The 21,687-nt window shown below is 35.7% G+C and overlaps 1 long non-coding RNA gene across 1 annotated transcript; it reads left to right on the top strand.

Annotated features, from left to right (window-relative positions):
* Window positions 1-6,483: 6,483 nt before the first annotated feature.
* On the top strand, window positions 6,484-21,687 carry LOC137848409 (uncharacterized). The gene is made up of 3 exons (XR_011091333.1): window positions 6,484-6,848; window positions 6,958-7,081; window positions 21,468-21,687. It is a non-coding gene; the product is annotated as an uncharacterized lncRNA (long non-coding RNA).

Genomic DNA, 21,687 nt, shown 5'->3' with positions numbered 1-21,687 from the left:
AAGAGCTACCCCTTTCCTTGTGGCCATAGACAGAGCAATCCTAGGCAGTGTTGCAGGGAGGGCTCAAACAGCCCTGGCTGGAAGGGTCTTACCAGTCAAGGTACAATCCCAAAGACCCACCCTGTGGGAGACCCCAGCACCCCAGACCTTGTGGAGCAGGTCTGCTCTGCTGTGCCCTGACATTCAAGAAAATATTAAAATACTTGGATTGAAAGATTGCCTTAGTTCTGATTAACCTCTCAAGAGCAATACTAATAACTTAAAATAAATAAACAAGGGGTTAAATAGGGGCTATCCTGAGAGCAAGATGGTGAGACGGGAAAGGAAAAGGAGCCAGCTGGAGGTGATGGGAGGGATTTTCCTCAAAAGCTAAGTGTTTTCATTGCATAGAAAAAAAAAAAAAAAAAAAAGGTTTAAATTAAGTACTAATGGATCAGAGAGCGGATGGAAAATTTAATTATTTACACAAGAATAAGATGGGTTAAAATTTAACTTTGATGGTAATACTTTAGTATCTGATCATTTTTTCCCTCTCTCTGTTTTTGTAGCCAACAACAGCCAATGATTTCACATAGGAAGTGTTATATTTAAAGAAGAGATTGTATACAGAAACTGTATGTGATGCAGATTTACTAATTGATCATGGGACTGTGGTGACTGTTCAGAAGAGCTGACTAAGGAAACAGTTTAGCAAACAGAAATTCATCCACTGATGTTTAAATTTTTGGTTTATACACGTGGTTCTGTTTGCTTATTTAAAACCTTTTTTAGTACTCCTCAGGAAAACATTACATTTGTCTGAGCCTACAGTACTGCTTTGGAAGAAATTCATACTCCTCCTTAAACGAGTTTCAGGTAAAGTTCTCAGCAGGGATTGGAGACGAAAGAGTCAACCCTCACCTTTCTACCTCTCTGTCTCTTTCTAAGTGTCAATCCCTCCCTGTGCTGAGCATGGTGGCAGACTGCAGGCATTGATCGTGGCAGCACTGTGGCTGGGGATGTGGAACAGAGGGCCTTGGATACTGCAACAACCCACACGAGGGGTGAGGAGGGGTCCCCAACCCTTGCCAAGAAAGATTTAATTCTGTGGATGGGATTTATGTCTTTAGTGTACAATAGGAAAAGTTACTTTGTTGTTTTTTCCCAGTGTCTCTTATCATCCACGTTGCTGACTTAAAACTTCCAAATTCCTGTTAAGAAAAAAAAATATAAGAAAAAGAAAAACCTAACTTCCTCTGCAACATCCTTTTAGATCTGATATTGCTTAAGTGCCTGCAGTCTGGCAGTGCCTGATAACTGCCCCTGCCTATACAATTATCATCCAAGAAAGGAAACACTTTTTAAAAGGTTCACACCAGCATAATATTCTCATCTTCCTTTACCTGAGAAACATGAGTACTGCATAGCCCCTTGCAAGAAGGGACACAGAATTAATCTTCAGGCTGTGAGGAAAGGAAAAAGCTTCCCTATAGTCCTGGATACTTGTTCACAAAGCTCCAGGAGCACGCCATCATCTGCATTCCCCACACTTCAGGCATTTGGCAGCTTCCTGGTGACCATGCTGAGTGTTTTGGATGACTTGCTGAAGAAGCTAAGCTTTCTTGTGCATTCTTTATGGAGGCTGGGCATGTGAAATGGATTTCTGCAATTGGTCAGTAGCTTTCCTTCTGCACAATTTCACCTGTACCGGATGTACATGTATGTATAGCTGCAAAGAGGTTAAGAACATACAAGGCTATAAAGAGCAGTGAAAACAAACAAACAAATTAAAAAATAACAACACAAATTTGTCTAGAGCACAACATTCACAAAGAACCCATAGCAATGAAAAGTTTGCCTGACTTTATAAAGTTGTGGAATGGTCCTGAGCTGAAAGCCTATCATTACTACATTACATGATTTAGACCTCCTAATTGGTTACATTCAGAATAGTACAGTTTGTTCTTATTGTTTTTTTATTATTATTATTATTTTGTATCATATTACATTTTGGAAATTTAATAAAAATTGAAGTAGTCTAATGAAGAAATGGTAACTCATAAACAATTAAGAGCAAAGGAAACATTCTATAAAACCAAACCGTATACAGAAAAGACATCCAAGTGAGAAATTATGCTGGATTGTTAGATAATCAGAATATATTTCATTTCAAATATGAAAGAGGATATTTAAAACAGACTGGGATGCAATTAAGAAGCATCAATGAGAATCAATGTGAACAATGTGCCTCCCTTTTTTGTTTCACTGCCCATTAAGTCAAGCTTAGTACTGTAAGCTGAAACAAGAGAGAATAGCAGCATAAAAAGGACAAACTGGGAATGCACGACTCATCAACAAGTAGACTCTACCACATTGTTGGCAAACACAGCATGCTTTTGTTAAATGAAGATGAATTCCTTGTTTCCTTTTTGTGCTTTTTCTTCACCCTTATATTCTGTCTGTAGGGCATGGTTTGTTTTTCCTGACAGTTTGAGATTTCTGAGCTACTGCAATGTAGTGCCAACACACTGTGCGCAGTAAGTGAAGAAGAAACAATCTGTCTGTTGTTTCTCTGCTTTGCAAATAGCAATTTGCTTCTCATGACTGTATTTCAGATCCTGATACCAGGGACCTGATTTTAGAAAGTTAAATTTTTCTGTTTCACAGTAAGTGTCCATTTTAAGATCGCTATTCTGAGGCAAAGTTAAAGCTGCCTCAACGTTTAAATAACAAACTAAGTGGAAATCTAAAATACAATGCCATACAACTTTAGTAATTACTTAGACAAAGCACAGATAAAACAAGTGTTGTTTCTGGCCATGGTCTTTGGAGCAATCAGACTTCCAATATTGAACTGGTTCATCAAGGTTCATCAATGTGGTACATCAAACATCAGTATTTTGTTCAACTAAATTTAAATCAAAAAGACATTTAAAAGCTTTTTAATATATATATATATATATCATTAGAATACAACAAATATTTTATATTTAATACAGATTAAGCAAGAACACTAACAGATTTGCTACTAACACTTTATTTAGATATACACTGGCTATGGTTAAAATGAAGCCAAATTTCCAATAAGAATTTTCAGATCTTTTGCCAAATAGTAATGATATCTTGTCAAGAAATTCCTAGAACAAATAGTGCTATAAATCATACGCCATACACAATTAACTATACATTTCATTTAGATTTAATAGGCTATTTACTGCATGATCTTCTCATGTCATAAATTATCCATCACTCTGTTGAAGTCAGTGAAGTCTGTTTATAGCAGCTGAAGCTTTTCTCCTTACTGCTGGATGATTAATGTTGCTTTTTAATATTCAGTAGAAAAATACTTTCTGATATTGTGAAACATAAGAAGAGAACAGGCAAATAAACATTAGGACTACTTTGGGACTTTCAAGAGGTACTGAAAGCCAACATTTCTGGGGCTGGGGGAGTGCGATGAAGAAAGGCACTAATCTAATCATGGTTGGTTTATAAACTATTCTGATTACTTTATTCTGAAAAGCTTTGAATGAGCTCCAAGGGAAAAAGAGGAGAGGGGGAAAGAAGGTGTACAGAAAATTGGTCCTATTTAAAAGTAGCCATCAATCACATATGTGAAGTAAGAAGACTAATTGCATAGTCTAGAGATTATTGAAGATCAGAGTGTTTTTTCAGTAACAACCATCCTAAAATGGTGGATTACGTAAAATAATCCAGAATCATCCAGTTTAATTACTTGTATTTTTGCCTTTTCAAGAATGTGACAACTTAGTTTGTAAATTGTCTATCTAATGAAGACCCTCAGCTGTTCACATACATCAGTATGTGTAGCTCCATGTAGTTTTACCCATTTCGGTGACGTGCTCTTTTTGTTCTGGTATAATAGCCTTCTTCACAGTGGGTGTATTTCTGACAAAGACTGAAGACATAATGACCTTTACAACATAATTAAATGTGATAATTCTGGATTATCTCTTAATTAAACCAGAGCTTTGAAACACCCTTTGTGATTCTAGCAACAACTGATTGAAGATAATCTCAAGATAAAAACAATTAATCTTCTTTCCTCTTGATTGCTTTCCTTGATCACTTATATGAAGGCAGTTATTAACATTATTTGCCGTCATTATCTGTCTGAGTATTTAGACTTAGTTTTATTTATAACTGTATGTTTATATTTTCAATTGATTTTACCACAAAAATCCATGGCAATGACTTGGACACCCTTTCATGATGTTTTTGCCATTCGCGAAGAGTTTTCAGACAAGGAGTAGCTCCACCTAGGCAATGTAGTGTTTTTCTTTGTTTTTAAGTTAGTTCCTGACAACAGTCATATTTTGATTTCTCCATTTCAAGGGTCTGTCACATAGATCCAGTAGTCTCAGTATTCAGCATGACAACGTCCAAATAGCTACTGTCAAGTAGCCAAATGAGCAGTGCTGAGTTTTGGAGAAGGCAAAACATGTTAGGGAAATTGACACTGAAGTGAAATTTCACTTTGAAGGATGACTTTATTTGCCCTATTTAATTAATGGGAAACTGCACAGAATGAGTTAACCCCCTCATAGATCAATACCATCCCTATTACATTATTTATGACTTCATATGCAGAAACTGGGCATCTGCCACTGAATTGGCCTTGCTGGACATTCAGGTTTTCTTAATGGTTTAGAAAAACAAGACCTACTTAAGGCTTTTTCTGAAGAGGCTTACACATTTATTAGCGCTCTATTTCTCTTTCATCCCTATTAGTGTCTGTGAGGGGTGTTCATAAAGGCCAATGTTATCCTAATAACCAGAGGGACTAATCTGTCCCTCTATCCTTTATTCAAAAAGGCAGAGGATCATTTAGAAGAGCTAAGCTGTGTCTCTCTCTTTCCCAATTAAATTGTCAAAAGAGTGCAGGGAGTTTTATATCATTCTTTGTGAATATCCTTCTCCAAAATTTTCCCATGTAAAAATAACTGTAACAATTTCAGGCTGTTTCCGGTAAACCTTGTAACAATTACAAATGCCATTTGTTTTTCTTTTGTACATTTCATGTTATTCAGAAACATAGTAACAGAAAAACAGTAGTTGATTACCAACAGACACGTTGTAGAGCCAAATAAATAAAAAGTTTTATAATGAGTTGGAATGTACTGAGTTATAACAATAAAAGGTCAACACCAGTAAAGACAAATAAATAGATATTAAAGCTCTATAGCAGCCATAGGTAGAAAGAAGTTGTATTACAACTGTTCATTAAAGCATAGTTGTCAAATTGGTGTGTGCATTTCCATTGTGGTAAAGGAAGCAGTAGTTTTGTTTACATTGATATGGGATTAATAACACATAAGCATCAAAAGCTCCCACCTTTGAGAGGTCCCTGGACTTTACCATCAGTATTTTTATCATCAATATCAGCCATTCATTTAGCTGAGAACAATATTTGGCCTAACATCTTAAAAATCTTCACGAAATATATTTGCATTCAGTTATTTGTGATGATTATCACCAGGAAATAAAAACAGATAAATCATCTTGTTTCAAACTGAATTTCTGTTTGTTAAAAACATTATAAGTCTCTGGCCTGCTGAGAATAACTGAAATAATAACAGCATTGTTAAATAGATGTATTGTGCATTATAAGTGTTATGTCACCACTGAAAATTAACCTACAATTTAAATGGTATACTAAATTCCTGGAAATATTAAATGCATTATTTCATATATATGCTTTATGAGCCATGAATGATACTTAAGAAGGTTTCCAACTTTAAAGAAAAAGTTTTGGAAAGCTGTTTCCTAAACCAAGTCCATTTCTGCCATAAAGAAATTTTCACTATTGTGTTGTCTACACACACACACACACACACACACACACACACTCTTAAAATCACAGTAAAATGACAACAGAATCAGAATTTTCCAACTCCATTAGCTGAAAGCTGATGCCAGAAAAAAAATAGCCTTAAGTTATTATACAAACTCAGTACATATTTTGGGCAACAAACAAACCTATCTTTAAACCTACATCTGGAATGCAGTGGACCTGCCAGGTGGGGCATGCAACAGACCAGACTGGCAAAAAGAAGCTGTTTGCCAAACAAATAGGCAAAGTTATAAAAATGACATGAATTCAAATAATTGTCATTTCTTTCACTCATCTTTTTTTTTTTTTTTTTTTTTTTTTCAAGAGACACTTGGTAATAAACCAGAAGTGCAGGCTAAATCATAACATATTTACTGTATCAAAGGAAGAGACTTCCTGTATCTCGGACATAAAAGCCATTATCCTTCTCTCTCAACAACTACATTTCCACGCTCTGTGTGACCAGAAATAATTTTTATTTGGGGATCAACTCATCATGGATGAAATTATATACTTCACTTATAAGAGAAAAGCAACAATATATTTATTGATATAATGTAGTAATATAACAAAGCTTAAATAAGTCACTGACTTAAGTTTTGAGACAGTAAGGTGCATTGATCATTTACTGCACAGAGCATGTGTTAAGTCAGACACATTAGGGAGACCCTCCTGTTGAAACACGAGATTCAGAGGGCACCCCCTTGCTTTCTAAACTTGAACCTAAGAGGTAAGGAGCCGAGGTGTAGCTGAATCCACTCCTAGTACCAGACGGGACAACAGTTGTGCACAGCCAATCTAAGGTATGATCTTAGAGAAGCTTTCAGTTTACCAAGCTATTAGTCACTTACTGAGGATCCATTACAGCAAGGAATCTCTGGTGAGGAATGAGGGACCTCTGCAGCAGGTGTGACCTTGAGAAGTGGCCCTACTTAAGGGGAGGTCCTGTCGTGCAGCCATCTGCTGTGCAGAAGGGCCTAAAGAGCGCTCTCTCAGCCTGCTCACTGTCTGTGAGGTAAGATGGTGGACATATTCGGGGGAGGTGGGTGGTGGTGGTGGTGGTACGTGCTATGTTGGCCCTTAGCCTCTGAGCAAGACGTCTGCCTGTCTGTCTGTTTCTCCAGCACCCAGCTGGAGCTGACACTGTGGTCGCTGTCTGCCTGAGCAAAGCCTCGGATGCAATGGCCAGCGTTTAAGCAAGGCAGAAGGTAAGAAATGTGGGTGGGGAGCACACCTCCACACAGACAGGTAAATTTACAACAAAAAAGAGTCAGCATTATGTGGTTCTTCAAGAAAACACAAAAACAAGGTTTATTAAATAATTGGGTTTTATGCCTGCACTTCTTTAATAATGATTTCATTATATATCACTAAGTCTTCTAACAAATATCAAACAAACATAGAACATTATCTGTGAACTTCTGGATAGGCATAACTTAAGCTACTGGACACTAATTAAACATTCTCAAGGTTATTTATTTTTTTTTTAATTTATTTTTATTTTTGACCTTGTAAAACATGGATACTGGTTGAGAAGCCCATAAATTCATGAGCTCCACCTAAGAAAATGTGTGGTAGGATACTTTTTGTTATCCAGTGTGACTGCTGAACATACCACCTGTGAAGGTGAGATTTTCCTTTTTTCCTCTGCCTTGTGCAGAATGTAAAACAGGGCTAGAATTTGTTGCTGGTTCCACTTTTCCTTACTAAGGCTTCTCAAACCACGTTTCAGATTGGGATTTCTTCTGAGTCACTAAGAGATATTTGAACACTTAATGTCTCTTCTAGTCAGCCTGTAAAGTCCTTAGGGAAGAGGCTGTATCTTGTCAATGAGTGAAAAGCGCCAAACATACTAACCCTACTAAGTAACTAGTGATGGCACTTTTCCTTGCCTGTCACTTTCCATAGCAATATCTTGTCATTCACTGTTCCTTTCTTGGGCCAGAAGAAGAAAGTCATCTTAATTAGGAAAGTGAACCAGCAGTATCTAGAAGGTGGTTAATGTGAGGACTAGATTAAAATTGTTATTTCATGCAGACTGTCCCAAGCTGATGGTTGAAGTCTCTTATTTTTACTAAGAGATCAGTTGATTGGTTTATTATAGTTCAGTACAACACCACTAAAGTCAATGGGATTACTGTAATTTAATTCAGAGGGACAGGAATTGAACAACGTGAGAGAGAAAAGAGTTGTCATGCCTTTTATGCCATTCTTTTCCCAGCTCCCAAAGAAAATTTCCTTTTTTTTTTTTTTTTTTTTTTCCTTCTATAACTGGGAATGAAGGCAGATGCTATAAGTCTGATGTTTCTACATATTGTGAGGTTTTAGAAATAGAAAGAAGAGTGACACAATGAGCCACAGGTAGTTCACAGCTCAAAACAGATATCTGGAGATGTAATACACTCAAAGTATGCACTTGCTGCAGCTCGAAAACTTATATCCAGCCCTGCTGCCATCTCCTCTCAACATGTATGTATGTGTATAGACACACAATTAGTGGTGCACTTGAAATACCCCATATTATAATTATACCATGAAATTCCTCTTGTCTCAGTAGCTACAACAAAGGAAGGAAGCTGCTGAGCAGTACCCAGACTAGTATTTGGAAAGAATGAGAGTGAATGCAAAAAATGGCATTTGCTCTATTCTGATTTCAAATGGTAAGTAAAGTAGGCTGTGCCATCTGCTCAACAATTTGCCTCCACACTGTCTCGTCTGCCACTTGTTTAACATGTAATGTTATATGTCACTCTGACAGGAGTGTAACATTAACAGGCCCTAACAGGGTATGCCTCTCAATGGGATGACAGCTGATGTCGACTCTGCCTCTGAAAAACTGCCAGTTTCATTTCTATCCTCCAGACTCATTTCTCAAGATTATTAATGATAGTTTGAGACTGGGTTTGCAGCACACTGAGTTTAGCTTCTGACAATTACTCCCCATCCTTTCCAGAAGGGAGGCCTGTGGGTGTTATGACAATATCATTTTATTCTTTTAGTTCACATCTTTTTTTTTCCTCTCTGTTTTTATTACACACACTCTGTCATCCTCCCTACCCTTTATGAAACCTCAAGCCTCAAGCTCCAGTGCTCAACCACTGCCTTCCTGCCCCAGCAACCCCTCCTCCCCTTCCCCCCCACCCCCCACCCCCCTCCCCAGGCATTGAGTATGAGGAGAAATCACTGTGTTTTGGGGCATCAGGTGGCTCCTCCAAGTTACGCCTGCTGTTAACCCAGAACATGAAATTGGAGCCTGCAGCCACATCATACAGTACTATGGACACTTCAAATATTTTAAACAGAAAACTACCTGTTATCACTAGCTATTTGCTAGAACTGTCGTGGCTGCTAGTTTTAATCTCACTTTTGTATACTCTTACCTGATCAGGGTCTTGCATTTAAGAAAATTTGACAGTTCTTTCACCTGTGGAACCAGGAAACTTTCCAAATAACAGTAACTTGTGATAGCTTTGTAGATCCAGCGGCATGTAGGATGTTTCAAGCTTTCTCTCTCTGAGAATCAGATCCTGCTAAAACAGTGTATATATAGTATATAGTGTATATATAGTAGTATACAATATAATAGTTGGAACAAACTATGGGAAAAACTTCCTTAAAAAAATAAATAAATAAATGCAATAGGTTACTGAAACAAAAGTAGCCCTAGCATTGGTAAGGCTTATGAGCTCCAGCATGGCAATGTATTAATGTGTCTTTATGGCTTCCAGGCCAGAGCTGGCTTCTATTCAAGCAGCTCAGTGTGCAAGCAGATCAAACGCATGACTGCCTGCAACCATCTGCGCAGACAAAGCCTCGGCTGCTTTCTCTTACTCATCTTGCTTAGACTGGTTTTGATGCTCCCCAGTGAAAACATACTAAAGCCATTAAAAGTATTTATGTATGCTCTCCTAAGGCCCCAAAAGCTAAGTGCTGGTGGTAAGCAGGCCTTCCATTTCTTTCATTGTCACAAAGGCTCTAAGCTGAATGCTTACCAGGCCATAAACTGAATACTAATTTGAGTACCTAGCATACAAAACAAATCAACAACAACAAAAAAACGCCTGATTGATGGAGATTCAATATTAGTTTTACTAATGACCATCTTGTGTTACTGAATTTCACTTACAAATGGGACTGACTTAATATTTTAAATCAAATCATACTATGTTTACTAATACTAAGCATGCATCATCTTCTCTGAATTATACACTAGCAAAAGCATATCAAAATTGTCCTTGGCTTTCTACACTGTCTTTTCAGTGAACAGAGTCAAGATCCAGGTCAAAGCAAACTGTATTTGCAGGTTTTCAGATATCTATGAACATATAAAATGTTCACATAAATCTCTTGATAAAAATCATAGCACATAGCTTTGCTCTTCTGGCACAAGAGAGCACTTGAAAGTAAGGATAAATCTTGCAGGACAATAGATACCACTTTTCTGCAGGCCAGTCTGAAGTTCTTAAAAAGTCTTCCTTATAAACTAAGGTCTAGAGCCCTAACAGTCTTCCACTCCAAATGCAAGATGCTTTTTCATATCTTTCTGTGCTAAAGACATACAGCATAAGCACACAATAGGATATCTTTGTTAATAAAAAAACCTATTAGAGCTATAACTATAAAGCAGACTAACTATAAATTTAAGCTATTCACATGCATTAGTATACTCTTCTCCCCTGGGAAGAAAAATAAAAAATAATAAAAATAAATAATATAAAAATAAAAATAAAAATAATAAAAATAAAAATAAAAATAAAAATAAAAATAAAAATAAAAATAAAAATAAAAATAAAAATAAAAATAAAAATAAAAAAGAACCACAGGTCAGCTTTTCATCCTGCGGTTTATGAACTACTGGAACAAACAGATGCCATAGTGAACAAAGTCATATGAAAATTCATATATAACAGAGTAGAATTGCCAATCCACAAGGCCAGATGTAATAACCATATTAAATAGCAAGGGTGTATGCTCCTCCTGGGTCTATACTTTTTCACCTCCCAAGCAGTTGTAGAACATAAGGAGATCCCCATTTGTTATGATTTGAAATTGTTTGGGATACATTAAGATGAAAGATACAGTGTCCAGATACTACATTACTGGGTGGCCAGTTCCCAGTTCACTGCTTTTGACATTTTGTTCCTTGATGTCAGCTTCAAAATACTATTTCATTTATTGGAAGATTTTTGTTGTAGTCCTTTACACTGATCTCATGACCTCCCTTGATCTCCAGGAATCCCATATTGCAATAGGAAGTGGGTAGCACTGAGCAAGCGAATACTGCACAGCACTTTGAACATATCACTATCAATCAGTAAACTTCACAGGGACTCTCTCTTTCCAAGAAGAAATAAGGCAGAGGGTCTTCTCAGTTGTGGTTTCTAAATACTGTGTGGATCTTTAATGCAAAAATAGGGTGCTGACCTCATTACCCTTTAAAATTTCTAGCCAGATAATTGCATCTTCCTGACCTACATTCCTCTGGCAGTTGCAATTAGTTTTAGCAGTGTTTCTCACTGGCTGCTCTTGAGAGTTTGCTCTGTAGTGTTAAATATTGCTTTGTTTTGCTTCAAAGGCATTTCCGTCATGGGAAAATTATTGTTCTATGTCCCTTCTCTGTGCTGCAGGAGTGATGGGACATTAAAATATTCTGATAGCCTCAGGAAAAGTTATTAAGGAATACACTAGCATTAATGAAATAGTGAGTGATGTTTTAATTCTCTCTTTACGTCAGAGCTCCTAATGTGACACTGAAATCTCTGGAAGACACACTGCAGGAGAGGACTGCCAGGATTTTCCAAATTGTCATACAAAGAATGGAATTTTTAGAAATACCAAGTATAATACACAACAATTTAACATACTGGAATTTTCCTTCACTGCAGGAAATTTAGGCCCAAAATACCTGATGTCATATACCCCCAACCTAAGTGCCCAGACTGAAAGTCTCCGAAAAAAATTGCTTGCACAGATGAGCCTCTTTACATTAGAAAAACAGTTCTGTGAGCTGCAAAACTAATGAGGCCTGGTTTCCTATGGGTTGCATCTAATGGCTGGATTCCCTGATGTCTAAAAAGGTCCAGGCTCCTATTTTCCCACGTTGTTCTCACTCTCCAGTATGGATTTCCTTTCAGCATTTCCCTCCTGAAAGCACTGTGGGAGGGCAGGTATGGGGGAAAGAACAATAGCAGAGTCGTCTTCCTGCTCTCAGCTGACCATTTTCAGGCTAATGACAAGACAGTTAAATGTATGTCGCTCTGGGTAGAATTTGGCCAGAAAATTCACAGCTTGGTTGGAGTGAGACTGACGGACAGAGAGACATCATGTAAGCCTCTTTTCACTGAAAGAGAATGCAGTGTCACCCACATATTTCCAGTGAATTCTTTCCAAAATCAGCTAGTTTCAGATGTTCTTCCTCAACTGCTGTCTTCCTTAAATGTTTCCTTAACTTTTGTCTTAGACTGCTATTCGACATCTTACTGATCAGTAATCAGCATGTGGTTCAGGTGTGCACAAGAAAACATCCACTTGAATATATAAAGATGTTTGATTATGTAAAACTATTAAGGAGACACGAAAACATTGGTTAAACTGCATGCATGAGAGTTGACAAAGCTCTCTACCCAGCTTGAGAGAACCCAGTTTGTTTTCTGCATTTTTTTGGGGAGGGATGGGGGGATCTGCTTTGTTGTTGCCACTGATGCTGTTAGATATATATGTTTATAAATCAGGTATTTTTCTTCTCTCTCTTTCTGCCATTTTAAATCTGCCAGCAATTGATAGTCTTTGTTTAGAGCAAATTCACTTGTTCTGTGAACATGAAATTCTTTCAACTTTGTCTACCACTTTAAAAACAAGGTAACAACAATGAAATATGTAATCAAACTGCTAAATGTGGAAGCTATAAGGCAAATTAACCAAACAAATAAAATAAAATCTACTCCATAAAAATCATGATTAAGATTGATAGAAGGTTCCAAGGTTATAGTAGGAGTAAATCGTATTCTCAAATGTTTGAAATCAATTAACTTTAATGAAATGGAACAACATAATGATTAATAATCCTGGTACTTTGAGGTAATATGAAGAACATAAACTTTCTAGAGAAACCTATTTATTAAACAATTTTAAATTAGGAATATTTTCAAAGAGTACTATCTTAGAAATGTGTTGCCTCTCAACAAACTGAATAATTCAGTCAAAGTCAAGAGCACTTGGAAAAAAAATCAAGTTAGAACAGTTTAATAATATGCTACACAGAAAGTATGACAAAATTTCTAAGTAATCTTAGAGGGTACATAAAACACTAAAAATTGAGCATCGATATATTTGAAAACAAACAAACAAAACACAAAAACCTAGGCAATTTTGTACAATTTGGATCAATATTTTTATCCAGATTGTTCAGCTCTTTGGAAAATAAGACCAATCTGTATTAGAAAACACGGAGATGTTGCATGTTTTGTCAGAGAGGCAGCAGTGCTTCACTTCAGATGTCTTACTGCTGAAAATGTCCTGCCTGATGTCCTCCAAAGTGGAGATGGAAGCAAGGCAATTGAGTGTCAGTGACAGAGCTATCACTGAGATACGCCAACAGTGGAAGCAGAAAAAGTTTCATTCTCTTTTCAGAAGCAAAGTTAATGAAATAGAGATTAAATGTCAAAACAGGACTCATAATGTGAATAGATTATGTGGAAAAGTACAAACAACTTAAGAAATGAATACAGTTGAATGCTACTCCTATGAGCAGTGTGTTGGTACGCTTGTTTGCAGCGAGTTGAAATCAGGTGCTGTTGTGCTTCACAAGAAGAGTAGATCTGGGGATGAAATCAGATCTGTTCTCACTGAGTACTTTCCTCTAAGGTTAATTTTGACATACTTGCCTCTTATAAAGCTCCAGCTCCAAACACATTTACCTAACACCAAAGGTGGTGAGCAATTTAGATCTGAATGTCTGGCTCTAGCCAAACCTGCCTTGAGCCCAACTGCAAGGAAAACAGGAACCCTCTCTTGCAACCTGCGAGTATTACAAGTTGCAATGGCTAGAAAAATTAGTATCTCTAGCGCACTGCAAGAAGGTAATTAAAACTGTTATTTTCCTTTTTCATCTCCATGCAGGAATTATGAACCAAAGAAATAAAATACCTCATTAGCAACTACAGAATCAAACACAGAGTTGGTGACTACTCAAAGAAACTGGCATCTGTTTGTCATCACTGCTCTGTCTGTAGTGAACAACAGATGCCAGTAACTTTGTTGTGTGTGAAGGTCCCATTTGGAAAGAAGATCACAGACTGCTTACTAATACTTTTTCTTTAACATGTTTACTTTTTCAAGATTGCTGTAACTTAACAATAATAATTATTATTGCTCATTATAATTCCTTTTTCTTTTTTCTTTTCCTTTTTCTTTTTCTCTATTTTATTTTATTTTATTTTATTTTATTTTATTTTATTTTATTTTATTTTATTTTATTTTATTTTATTTTATTTCAATTTTTTTAAATGTGGAATGGATAGCATGGTAAATAACAAGAAAACCTCAGGGTCTCAGGGCTGGATTTTGGTTTTACATATGCTTATACAACTCCACTTTGGTGGAATTTCTTTGGAATTATAGCAATGTGTCTGAGATTATAGTGAGAACCTATGGTTTTTCCAGTTATGAAAACATAATATGTGGGTATTTTAATTGAATGCATTGAGTGTAGGTGTTATTCTTTCCTGTAACAGGTAGATAACTTTCAAAAAAACTTGCACATCTAATCCATATTATGGCACTAGATTGAAAAATAGATATAGTAGAATGGTCATTTTTTTTAACGTTTCTTTAATATGTTCTCATGTGACATTGTTTGTCCTGTTCCTCCTACTAATGATGAACTGAATTATGCATGACTAGCACTTCTCCGACCAGGTTCAAATGATCTTTGTATTCCAGTCAGTGACCTGCTAGCCTTGTACTTTTCCCAGCCTAACTCCTGTATTTCTTGAGATTAGCCCTTCCAATTTTTCGTTGAAAAGACAAACACCATCAATGTGTAATATCAAAACTGAAGATTAGATGAGATTAAAACATTTCATTTTATATTTTTCAAAAAAACAAAACCAAAAGCTACCTAACAAACAATACAAATCACGTTTCACTCATTCCTCAACTGAATCTCTCTACTGAGTTGAAAATGGTTTGTTTTGCCCTAGTCTGTAAAAATGGAATCTGCCAGTCAAATGGTTAGTATTGTAGCAAAAAGGGCTTAGCATACAATCCTGTGTCAAGAGCAGGGAGATGACGTGGTTAGAAAAAACAGCGTGGGAGATGATGCCTTTAGAAAAATCAGGAGACTGTGCAAGAACTCTCAGCTACGGCATGGGTGGTAGAGCCAATCACCAAAGAAAAGAAATCAGGATAGAAAAGATATCCATTACTGAAGGTCTTTTTGTGTTTTCTATGATATATATATTTAATTTAATATTTAATATTTAATTTAAAAGTTAATATGCAAGCCACAAAAGGATTAGAGCTTCAGAGGAAAAAGTTGTTCATCAAGTTTGTGACAGACAAAACTAATTAGAAACATACAAGAGCTGTTATAAGTAGACTTTACAAAAGGAAAAATAATAGCAAAGAAGATTAAATGTCCATAATAGCTTCATTCTCATGAAATAGAACAATTCTTTGGTCTATACCAAATAAAATCTGTCTTTTTTAATGTTAACTGAAGATAACAGAAATCCCCATAATTTCAAGAGGTTTGGGATTTTTTGGGGATGATGGTTGTATTTTTATTTTTCTTCACTTTTTGTGTTTAAAATACACAGAATAAACTGAGAAGTTTCAGAAATAAACTTATCAGAAATTACAGTTTTACTTACGCTTTGCTGAAGCACAAATAAATTTTAGGTTGAGGTTCCTTCCCTCCCTCCCACCCACTTTGATTACTTGGCCTATCAATCACAGTTATGTTCCTGCTACAATAATTACAGTTTTTAATCAATTTTCAAATTGATTAATTTGGTCCACAAAATTCAAATTGATTGATTGGTCCACATTGCTCAGTGGACCATGAAGTTGAAGTCAACTATAAGAGAGGTCATACTGAAAATAACCAGAAATAATGCTTTTTTTGTAGATTGGGAGGAGGGGTTATACATAGAAAAGACAGAGAGATTGCCTCCTTATCAGGCTTTAACTTTTATTTGGTACAATGCATATAATTATAATTGAACGTTTGACAAACTAAAACGTGATTTAATTCTCAGCTGAATGTTGCCATTATAACAAAAGTTCTCCAGGCACTTGGAGGGGATATATCTCCAAATAAATTGTATTTTCCTCAACACACACAGACACAATCCTTTTGCATAGAGTTCCTGTTATAATTTGATAATGTGACCTTGCACTGTAAAACAACAACTCACTGTGTTAGCAACCTGCACTTGCTCTGCACCAGCACCGATGCTTTAAAGCAACTTCTCTATCTTGATGCTTTTAACATGGCTTCTCATTGCCTGAGTGAGGGAGTGGGCTTTAACAAAAAAATAGAGTGTACTCAAGTTGTTTCTGTACACAGTATGTCTAAGAACAATTTTTATATTGCTTGGAGATCATAAAAATCATCAGAGGAACCACCATATAAATGTGAAGTCTTTGTGCCAGTTACCGAGTCACTCAAGTCAATGACAAAACTTTTCAACTTCAAGTGGGACAGGATTTCTTCTGTAAAAGCAGAGTAGGAAAAAAGTGGGGGCACATTGTCAGAAAAGCTTCAGAAACTGTAAGGCAACAAGATCTGTTGGTTGGGAACAGGCACAAACAGGAGGACCCTTGAGAAGTTTCCTATTTGAAATAGCATGATCATGTATTTTTTTCCAGGTTTGTCACATAGAGTGCTATGTCTTGTTCTGTTTGGGTTTTGTTAGTAATCGAAACTCCTCTCTTTGAATGAGTCTGATTTATTGTCCACTGATTTTCAAAGTACCACCAAGACAGAAGCAGCTGGCAGAGGAAATTACTGCCAGAAAAGTATCAACATATTAAAGCATTTATTTAAAAGACATTACTATCTGGACTTCTTCCAGCATTTCATTATTTCAAACACAGGATGTACTATATCTAATATGGAAGAATTAAGCTAATTATTCTTGCCATTGAACTTTGCAGCGAGTGAGACAGTAGTGTATAAATAAATAAATAAATAAACAAAAATGTGAATCGAGGAGTCTCATAGGGCTTAGTTATACATGCAGAGTTATTGTCCCCCTTGTAACAGGCCTGCTCTACATGTTCATAATAATCACTTATGCTTAATTTAACAGATGGTTGGAACTTGTACAATTCCTCTTAAGAGGTATGGTTGTATCACTTCCACTGTTGAATTAAAAGTAGAAATCCAACACTGAGTGATGCTGCTTACCCACTGTATGTCCATCTATCATTTCTACAGCTTTCTCAGTCTCTCTGATCAGAACTGCATGAGGCAGTTTTACATTTTAAGTATTACTGACTTTTTTTTCCCATTTAAGAGGCAAAAAGGGAGGTGCATGTTAGAAATCTATTAACCTTACAAATAAGTAATTTGTTTAAAAGTTAGATTGGCATACCCTGTTATTCTTACTTATAGTTCCCTGAATGAGGCAGAAAAACTAATTACTTTTATTTATACAGTCCCATTAGAGTACAAAGCACTTCAGAGCCAAAAAGGAGAAACAAATCACTGCTCTCAGGACAGTGCTGTCTGCGATGAATATAGCAGGGCAAGCAGGGACAATAGCCAAAGGCACAAGTGAGGTTATGGGAAGACGAAGGTTAGAGAAGTTTGGGAGATGATCTCTTCATCTTGTCACTTCCAGAGATTCTAAGGAGGAAACAGCCAAGACGGATGTGACAATTTGGGATTTGCCAAAACATGGCGTGCCACCCCAACAAAAAATGCTGAGACTAAATATCCCTCAGTATTTTTGCAACAAGAAGTAAAAATGGAACAAGTAATCAGTTACAGAACAGCTTTCCACATTGTCTGTCTGGCTTTTTCTCTTTTTCCTACAGTAGTAAAACTTTTTTTCCTAGGAATGGTATTAAAAAATAAAAATAATAATAAAAAATATACTGTATTAAAGGGCTGTTCTTTCTTTTGTTTTTAAATGCCTTATTTTCTGCAGTTTATGTTGAACTTCAGTTTTAAAAGCCCACATTTTTCCATCTCAAGGCACTTTTCCTAGTTGAATCAATGTGTTATCAAAACCTGAGTTAAAATGACTTCTGTTTTCATACTAAATTTCACAGATATGCTTTTAGAAATATGGTCTTTCTTTTTCCCCCCGTAGGGCTGGGACAAAAACAGAGATTTTCTTCCCCTCCTCCCCTCTGTTTTTTTTTTTTTTCTTTTCCGGGGGGGGGAAAGGGAGGCATGAAACAATGCCAAGAAACATATCATCATACCCTATAGTGAACAAAGACACTTGGTTAAGGTATCTGTTTGATCTACTGCATGCCTTTGCAAGGTAGTAATAAGTTAAAAAAAAAAAAAAAAAAAAAAAAAAAAGATGGCCTTTAAATTTGCACATTTCGTTTATAAATGCTTTTGAAATATTTTGGTATGGTTTAGTATTTGCATGTTGTGTCTGTCAGGCCTAATGAAGTCATAGGGATTCCACCTCTGCAAAGCAAAAAATTCCCATAATCAAAATGGGTGGTCCTTTTCATACTACATTTTTAAAAAATAAGTTAGATGAAATCCATGCATGGTTGCCAATTTGAATTTTTCTCTCTCTCCTGCCTCACTGACTGGTCACCAGGGAGCCATCAAGGTCCAGCCTGTTTCTCCCAGCTCAGCTTCTCCCTATGGTCAATTAACATTCATCCAGCTTCTAAAGGTACTTAGAGTAGAAATCACTCTTTCACAATCCCTATGAACCCTTTCCAGAGTTATTTCCCCCACTCCTCAGTGAAAGGAAGAAAAATGCATTATTTCAGAGAGAGAAGACCAGAATGCCTATTCTTTTTAAATGTTTCCTTCCAAACTGTCACACTTCACTACTGAGCAAGACATTTTATTTTATTTTATTTTATTTTATTTTATTTTATTTTATTTTATTTTATTTTATTTTATTTTATTTTATTTTATTTTATTTTATTTTATTTTATTTTATTTTATTTTATTTTATTTTATTTTATTTTATTTTTTATTTTATTTACTTATACTCTTACACAAATGAATAAACTAAGGCTTTACCTAACAAAGATTTCATGAAAGATCTGTAAAGCTGCTTTGACAGCATTGTACAAGTTTTTTGTTGAAATATCATAGATTTTATTCCTCCTGCTTTTAAATGAAAATATTTAAGCAGGTTGCCATCTTATGGCATACTGGTCATAGTCTGTTCTAAGCATATTTTGCCTATAAAAGATCACATTGCCACATATGTGCAACAGCCAAGGCAATCAGAGAGTCCAGGCCTACCAGCCATTTGAAGGTTATTCAAACATTTCACAGGCCAGAAAGCCTTGGCTGCAATCATTCAAATGATGGAGAAAAAAAAAAAAATACAAAGAAGTGATTCCTGACAGTACTCCTTTTTGAGATGTGGTGTACTGTGGGTGTTCCCAGGTGCGACCTTCATAAGCCTTACTTTCAGAAATGTACTTGACCTTCATTCTCAGATGTGTTCACCTGGTTTCAGGATTAGCAAAATTATGGTAAACATCATCATATGCTGCAGCTGGCATAAGCGTATTGTGAAGATCCTGTTTCATAATGCTGTGCTGCTTCCAGGAAAACATGCATTATATGCAGCCACAGTTTCATCTGGATTTGCCTGGGCCCAGGAGCATGCTTCAATTTTCTTTGGATCACTATGTGCCTTGTACAGTTAATTGTGTGTTTATATGGAAACAATGGTTACAAAAAAAAAGTAACTAAATAACTAAATACAACCACAAGCCTTCTTGCTTGTCCTTATTATTTTTACCTAAGAATAAAAGAAATATAAAAAAGATTACCATGATACCTTTTATTAGTCATTTCTCAAATAAGTTTGAGAAAGTATTTCAAATATACATGTAACTCAATTTAGAGGCAGCTGATTAAAAATGCACAGTAATTGAAATTATTACATAAAATAAAGTAAGTAAACAGAAAAAAAAAAAAAAAGATAACTTTAATGTTAAATCATTATTACACCGGTGAATATAAAAACTATTTGAGTAAGCTGTCTGTAAATCTAAACATTAATGATTACATTTGCAGATGCTACAGTTCATTCTTTTTTCAAAATTACCATTTATTGAGTTAAACAAAATTCACTCTTATATCGCCACCTCTAATTGACATTTATATATTGTATATATTACTACTGAGAGGCCACAGATATGTTGTTCAGTACGTGTCTTATTTCACATGCTTGATGCCCTCTTCTTCCCATGCCAAATAAAGCAATGTTTTCATAACCATCAAAACAAACCTTACAATAAATGGCTTACTAAAATTGGTTGGGTAAATATGCGCAGCACTGATGGGGAAGATTATCAGAACATTTGCTATGGAACATACATGTGTACATATGTGCAAAAGCAAAAAGTATCTTTACCATGACAAAGTGACAAACCAGTTGATGTGATATCGAGTTATTATTAGAATGTTGACATCAATTGTAAATCTAACTTTACAATTAAATGGAATGAAAAGTGGAATAAAAACTTGCAAACAGCACTTGCAAAAAACTTTGAATAGATTATACCATTTTTTAACTTTTCAGGTATGTAGTTTTTTGTTGTTGTTGTTGTTGTTATTTAACAATTGATTTTTGAAACTCAGCAAGAAAACAGGAGTTTATTAGTCATAACTTTGCAGACAGAAAAATTTAGCCCATCTGAAGAATTTGCATCTTTGAACCACCTATAATTCTTTAAAAATGACAGGCAGCAAAGGTGGAAGAGTAATTTGGGTGAAGAAGGTACTCTCTTACTAGACAAACTGATAGAATAAATAAAAAAAAAGGTGGACAAGATTTTTTTTTCAAGTCCCAAATATTTCTGTCAAGGTTTAAAACTCTTATTAGTGAAAGACTTAGAAAGATATAAAACTCATTTTGCTTTTTAGCAAGAACTGTAAACTATGGACCATTTACGTCTAGACTAACTTCTATGGCTATAAGGCACAAAACATGTAGAAGCTCAATTCACACCCAGAACTGTTCTCTGCCAGCTTCAGGGAAAGTAGTTCCTCTTTTAGTTTCTCAACCATTTACAAAACTAACAAAGGAGAAGAGAGAGGGAGAAAAAATATTTTGTGCAACAAGAATAATTGTCTGCATCTACTGTTTTGATGATAACAATAACCAGGAGACTTATTCCATAAAACAAACAAACACACACAAAAAGAGAAAACACAGGTCTAGTTATATAGCTAAAACATATAAATGTTTTATATGTTGACACATATAAACTTCACAGAGGAACTACATTGTAGAGGAGGAAGAAATAGCAATTAATAGATTATTTTTATGACAGACACTAGCTTTGCTCTTTCAGTGAGTTTCAAGACACGAGTGTCATTTGTAAAGTTCTCTGTTGTTATTGTTTGTATATCTAAGCAAAATAATAATAAACCAATTCTTAAAGACTTTCTTCCATTAAGGAGCAGCAAAGGGGAAAAAAATCTATGAAATGGTGGTTGAGAAGAAAGAAAAGATCCAACCCTGCAGAAGGAATACGACATTTTCTCTAACATCCTATATATTTATGTTGTCATATAAAAATATTCACTGCCACAAGAAGAACAATGCAGGATTCCAGAAACTGTGGGTGTGCAAAAGTGATTCTTTGTTTTAATGATTGGCTTTGCATATTGGATGGAA

The sequence above is a fragment of the Anas acuta genome, chromosome 1, assembly GCF_963932015.1.
Source record: "Anas acuta chromosome 1, bAnaAcu1.1, whole genome shotgun sequence".
Taxonomy (NCBI): domain Eukaryota; kingdom Metazoa; phylum Chordata; class Aves; order Anseriformes; family Anatidae; genus Anas; species Anas acuta.
This window is presented reverse-complemented; position numbering and strand designations above follow the sequence as displayed.